Source organism: Pocillopora damicornis, chromosome 5, assembly GCF_964200805.1.
Source record: "Pocillopora damicornis chromosome 5, jaPocDami1.2, whole genome shotgun sequence".
Classification (NCBI taxonomy): domain Eukaryota; kingdom Metazoa; phylum Cnidaria; class Anthozoa; order Scleractinia; family Pocilloporidae; genus Pocillopora; species Pocillopora damicornis.
In genome coordinates this window covers 19,543,569-19,549,885 of record NC_142674.1, presented here as the reverse complement: position 1 = coordinate 19,549,885, position 6,317 = coordinate 19,543,569, and the positions used below count along the sequence as shown (strand labels likewise).

The 6,317-nt window shown below is 40.1% G+C and overlaps 1 pseudogene; it reads left to right on the top strand.

The window, feature by feature from the left end:
- Window positions 1-277: 277 nt before the first annotated feature.
- LOC149045855 (zinc finger protein 862-like) lies at window positions 278-3,739 on the top strand (annotated as a pseudogene).
- The last annotated feature ends 2,578 nt before the right edge of the window (window positions 3,740-6,317 follow it).

The following is a 6,317-nucleotide window of genomic DNA, read 5'->3' as shown; positions in this document are numbered from 1 at the left end:
TTTTCTAAGGATTATTTTCTCAATTAAACGTTTCTTCAAAAAAAAAAAAAATAAAAAAAAAAAGCCAAAATCAAGGCGAGGCAATCGCCTCGTCTTGCCTCATGCTAGCTATGGTCCTGATAACACAAGTCATAAGAATATATTGTTTGTGACGTCGAGGTCCAGGTCATTTAATCGGAATTGAAGTGACTATTTCGTTTTCATTCCTGCTCGGCCAAGTCTTGAGGGAAATCCCCAGGTAAAACACGCAACTTGTGTTAGTCAAACTGTTGAAAGAATGAAGAGGATAAGCGAGTTTTTCGTCCCGACGGCCAAGAGAAAACAAGGTAAGTTGAAGGGCATGATTATTCTGAATGAGTGTTTCACTGTACTGCGCTGTGAGCAGTAAAAATGGTGATTTTCTCCTGACCGAAGAAAACAAAATAATGTCTCACGGCTACCCTTTGCTAATGAGGTCACTATTTACAAGGTTAAGTTTATATTTCCCTTATCCAACAATCAAAATACGACTTGGACTTTGAAATAGAAAACACTGAAAGATTTTATCTTAAGACAAACGAAAAAAATAACACAGGCGATCTCAAAAGTGATACCCTGGGTACCAGAGGTTTTTTCTCACGGCTCGATGATACTTCGCTTCGGCGGTCACGCGGGTCAAACAAAGACTTAACCGAAACCGGAAACCGGAACTAAACTTACTCGCCTAGTTTCACGCACGAAAGGATTTAATTCATGGATGTCGATTTTATCATCGGCAGACGCTGGTTCATAAAATCCTTGATAATGTCAACTTTGAACACAGACAACAGTGATCATTCAGTAGAAATGAATTGACAAAAATATTGGTGTCTTTAGGGGAAATTCTAACGCAAGCAACCATAGATGAAGAAAGCCTGTCCGAGGCAACAAACTGTGATCCAATGCCTGCAAGTAGTAATGAGAGCGAAAAGCCAAGTTGTTCCTCTTCAAATACTGCTTTCCGAAAGAGTCCTCAAACAAGTAAAGGACCTTCTCAATCTTCTTGCGGTAAAGAAAGGGAGACATTTATGTTGAACAACACTTTCCCTGACGTAGATGTGCATCAGCAAAACCTGCGTGGTATTAAACACACCTGTGAACTTGTATATAGTGTCAAATCCCCAACTGAAAAGGTTTCAAAATTCCAGCATTCTATGCTTAGTAGACCAGAAGCATATGATCCTGAAACGGGGATATGGTGGCTTGTTTTTCAAGCAAATGAGGGTATGTTTTGCCTTCTTTGTAAAAAACATGACACTCACAATGCCAAAAACAAAACGAAATACTTTAACGAAATCCCAGCAATAAGATTCAAGCCTGAGACAATCAGAGTACATGCTGATTCTCCTCAACACAAACTAGCCATACAATTAGAGATGCTGCAGCGAGGATCAGAGTTTCAGAAGCAATTAGATGACAAGGAAAAGAACAAGGGAAAAGAGTGCAAGAAAATTTTCGAAGTTGTTTATTGGCTAGCTAAAGAAGAGTTGCCAAACAGAAAGTTGTCCTCGGTTCTTGAGATGATAAAGAATATTGCTGGAGTTGATCTGAAACGTCAGTTCCCCTACTCGTCAAAGGGAATTGAAAGAGAGCTGTTTTTAACTCTTGCACAGGTTTTCAAAGAAAAGATTAAAGAAAAGATTAGTAATGGCGTTTATGGCATCCTCACTGATGAGGTCACTGACATCTCTTTGACGCAGCAGCTTGTAACTTTTATCCAGTATTATGACAGTCAAAGCTGTACCACCACCACCAGTTTCCTTGCAATATCAAACACATTGAAAGGCAACAACTCGGCAGATGCGCCACAGATCAAAAAAGTACTCCTCGAAGAGTTGCAATCCGTTGGGTTAGAGGTACAAACCATGCGCAGCTTTGTCTCTGACGGTGCTTCTGTTATGACTGGGGCCAGAAACGGGGTGGCAAAGCTTCTAAAAGGTGAGAACCCATTGATCCTGTCTTTCCACTGCTTAGCACACAAACTTGCTCTTGCTTGTGCTAGCTCTGCAGATACCCTTGACTACATTTCCCACTGTGAACTTCAGTTACACCAGTTTTGGAAGCTATTCGAGAATTCTGCAAAGCGCACTGCAACGTATCTTAAAGTGCAAGAGAGCACAAAGAATCTTACACTAAATTCGGCGGGGAGGAAGCAGGTAGCAAAAAAGCTGAATAAGGCTTGTCGTACACGCTGGTTGTCGTTAGATAAATCGGTAGAGGCGGTATTTACGGATTTCTGCGCAATAATCGAAACGCTGGAGCAGCTTAAAACTGAACCAACGGGATCAGCAGCGGATGGTCTCCTGAAAAGAATGAAAAAGGTGAAATTCATCGGCACCATTTACATCCTCCACGATGTCTTGCCAGTATTATCACAATTAAGCAAGCGTTTTCAACGAGGAAACGTAAACTTCTCACACCTGCTTCCTGCAATCAAGGCCACACATGCAAAACTAAATAGGCTTAAAGAGGACAAGGAATGTTTGAAAAAGCTGCAGAACGACCTCGCTCAGAATGGAAGGCTTCACCGTTGTGGTTTAACGCTTTCAGACAACAAGATGCAAGAGCTGTGTTCTCTCATGAACCGCTACATTGTGGCCCTGCAAGACAATATCAACAATCGCTTTGAACCCACTTTACCCCAAGTTAGCGCCTTTTCCATCTTCGATATCGCTGATCTTCCAAATGAAAGTGACCCGGGATTTGAAGACTATGGCCAAGCAGAGATAAAAATCATCAGTAACCACTTCTATGGAACAAAAGAAGAAGAGGAAAAGAAAATGAAGTCTGCAAAATTACTCGCACAATGGGAGAATTTCAAGTTTGAATGGTTGCTTGGAAGAAACAAGTGCCGCAAACTCTGTTGCGGCCGAATGACAGAAGCCCTGAAGATACCAACATTCTCACCACAACAGACTGGACCTTACAAAGGTTGCTTGCGCGGCGCAAGACCTATCAGGATACCTATTCAGAACTTCTTATGGTGGCGGAAGCTGCATGGACGATGCCCCTTAGCAATTGTTGGCCTGAAAGAGGTGGAAGTGTTATTAAACGCATCAAAACAAGAATGAGAAGTCGACTCACTGATGACATGCTAAATGCACTTATGCATGTGAGCATCAATGGCCCATCTTTTGGGACAGAGGAGTGTACTAACATAGTCCAAAGGGCGGCAGAAATCTGGTTGTCCGCAAAGAACAGACGTAAGCCTCGTTCACCAAAGGAAAGCAAGATACTCATTATTTTGACACAACCTTGTAACATAACGGTACATTTTTTCCTGAATAGTGATGCAGTGTATTGTATGGTCGTATGCTCACAACAATACGGTTTAAATTTTGCAGGTGCCTGAAGTTGAGTCGATCAGTGAAACACTTGCTTCAGAAGGAGAGAGGCTGAGTGGCAATCAAAGTCAAGAGGCTGTAGATGAAATTGAAGACTACGAGGTTGATGCTGATGCTCGCACTGAAGAGGTCAGTTACACTACTAAAGCTATTCACGTTAAGAGTAATTACCTAATCGCTTTTTTGCGAGCTTCAAAAGTGTTTTAACTGAACCAAGCTGCTGCTAAAACTTAAAAGATCTGAGTGCTTACTCGGTTGCTATTCATTTCTTTCTCTCACAGGAGGTAGAAATAGCCACAGCTGCTCTTGGGCTTTGCGAGGTGGACTGTGACAGAGACGGTGATGATTCAGCTTTTGGCTCGGACCTTGATGAATAGCCTACACTCTTGATGAATGGACTACAACCCAAGTTACCAAACATCTTTTTTGAAAATCAAATAAATTCGCAATGATAAGCCAATGAAAATTCTGTTGTTGCCATTCCCCCTCCCCCTAACAACTGAAACTAAAGAGAATTTTAGTGAGCACCAGCATTGCCTGGGAAACTGTTTCCTTGGTTCCAGAAACGCTGGATATGGCGTAGGGTTAATACGGTAACCATTTATGTAATGGAGAAAAAATACCCTCATAATGTTAGAAATTATTTGATAATATTTTGACACCATTTTCAAAGCAATACGACAAAAGTGTGTTTGTGTCGATACATTATAGAATATTTGTTTAAAGTTATCAAAACCATCTTCAGCTACCCTAATGCTAAAACTCTGAGCACGATGGACTGTGTATATTGTTGAAATAAGTTTAAAAATAAAAATAGGAACTGAATAATTAAATAAGCGATCAATACAACAACAATGAACGAACAAATTTCTCGCTGCCGCCTCAGGAGTTATTTGGTTCAATGAAAACTGTCATGGCGGCTACGAATGAGATGGAGTTTGTCTTACAGTGTACATGCTGTACTGTCTAATTATTCCCCCCTTCGACCTGTCACTCTGTAATTTAATTGTATTTCAATCCAATATGTATTAATACATGAGTTATTTACCTTGGGAAAAGTCGGGACAGAGTGTCGTTCATCAATTGGCCGCAAACTGGCTGAAAAAGACGCTGAATTTCTTTTTTTAGTTCATAAGCTCTTTCCACGTGCAAGACTGATAGCTTAATTCGTGAATTTTAATTTTTTAAATGATTTGTAATTCAAATGAGTTTTCCGACTTTAAACGACGGTCTGAATACCAACGACGAGCTTTTCGATTAGTTTTGTGCAATCGTAAGCAATAATTGGCTATTTTTTAAGGCTTAGTAGACTCTAATGAAGAGGTAAAAATATCGCTGCAACCGTTGCAATACTACCACTATTGCTTGTAGATAACTCGTCAGTTATTAAAATCGTTGTCCAGATTCAAATTAGACTCGGAAACAGCGCACGAACAGTAGCCTTGCGAAGAGCCACTGCTAAATTCCAAATTAGCTCACTTACATCTGTTTTATTTTATTACCTATCAGCTCGCTCGAACTCCCAGGAATCGCGATAATATTTTTTCGACTCCCTTACAATTTCGCGATAGAGGTCTCTTCTTTATTTCAAACTACACCTGTCTCGACGAAGAGAATTACGGTCGAAGGAATGGGTGTATTTTTTTCCAATTTCCGATAAAGGATGAAAGGAAAAGAGAAAAGAAAGGGAAAGGAGAAAGAAACGTGCAGTCGAGCATCAACTAACAACCTCGGGCTCATCCTCACGAGGGTCACTTCTTTTGGGGTACCAGCGGACGACCCGTACGCATTTCAACTTCTCAAGAGAATATCAACTGTTGACTTACTCGCTTGACCTCTCTAGAATAAAAATTGGCTCCAAGAGATTAATCGCTATTTATCTCCTGTGGGGGGAGGGAGAGGAGGTTGAACGATACAGATGGCTACAATGGTCATAAGCAATGCTGCAATCATGAAGATTGCCGCGCAAAAGGCTGCCTTGCAAAACCTTCGTTCATAGATCAACTTTTCAAAGGGATTGTAGAGGGTCAAAAGTCCTCGGTGCACGACCTTTATTTAGGAACTGACGGATACTATGTCAACCAAAATATTGCGCACAGCCCTCTGCCAACGTTAAGATTCTATAGAACCATATTTTGTATGGTATCGTCAGGTTGAACTACACGTGGATCAAGCGATCTGTTACAGAACTGGACACATCAATTGAGGAGGAATATAATATGTTTTTACTCTTTTCATTTTATTATGCAAGGTATCAAATTACATCAATACGATATTCAGGGAATCCAGCTCTTGTTTTCCAGCATTTATCGTTTCAAAGTTACATGTAATTCATCAAAAAGAGCATAATATAGTGGACTGGCGGACTGTTGAAAAAACGCAACAAAATTGAGGAGGAAAATGATATTTTTTACTATTTATCGTTAAAATATACAACGCAAGCTCATAGTTGTAAGAACCAGATGTTTCTAAGACTAAAATACAGGCCAGCTTAAATAATTAATTTAAGAAAACCATTTTTTCCAGTAAAGTATGGCCTCAAAATAATCAACATGTGGTCTTAAATATTAGAGACAAATGTAATATCAACATTACTTCTCTTTCACAGGTGACTTAACTATGAAAAAATTAGCCACCGCTTAAGAACGACAAATGTGTTGGTTTTGGTGCGAAGCTGACGTTGACTGCAGACGAGGAAGATGACAAATCCATTTACAATCATCGTGATGATGCAGAAGAACCAGCCGAGAACCCAAAACACGGTTTCCATTGAATTTCTTTTTAATGGCTGTCCTTAACTACTCTGTTGTTCTTGCGTCGGAACTATTCTGTTGTTAATTAACGACGCCTTTTGAAGAGAAGCTTTTTTGCATTCATATTGTATATCTCTTTTGAAGAAAGCATAAGCTATAGGGTTTATTCCAGAGTTAATAACTTGTAGAGGTATTTTGTAAA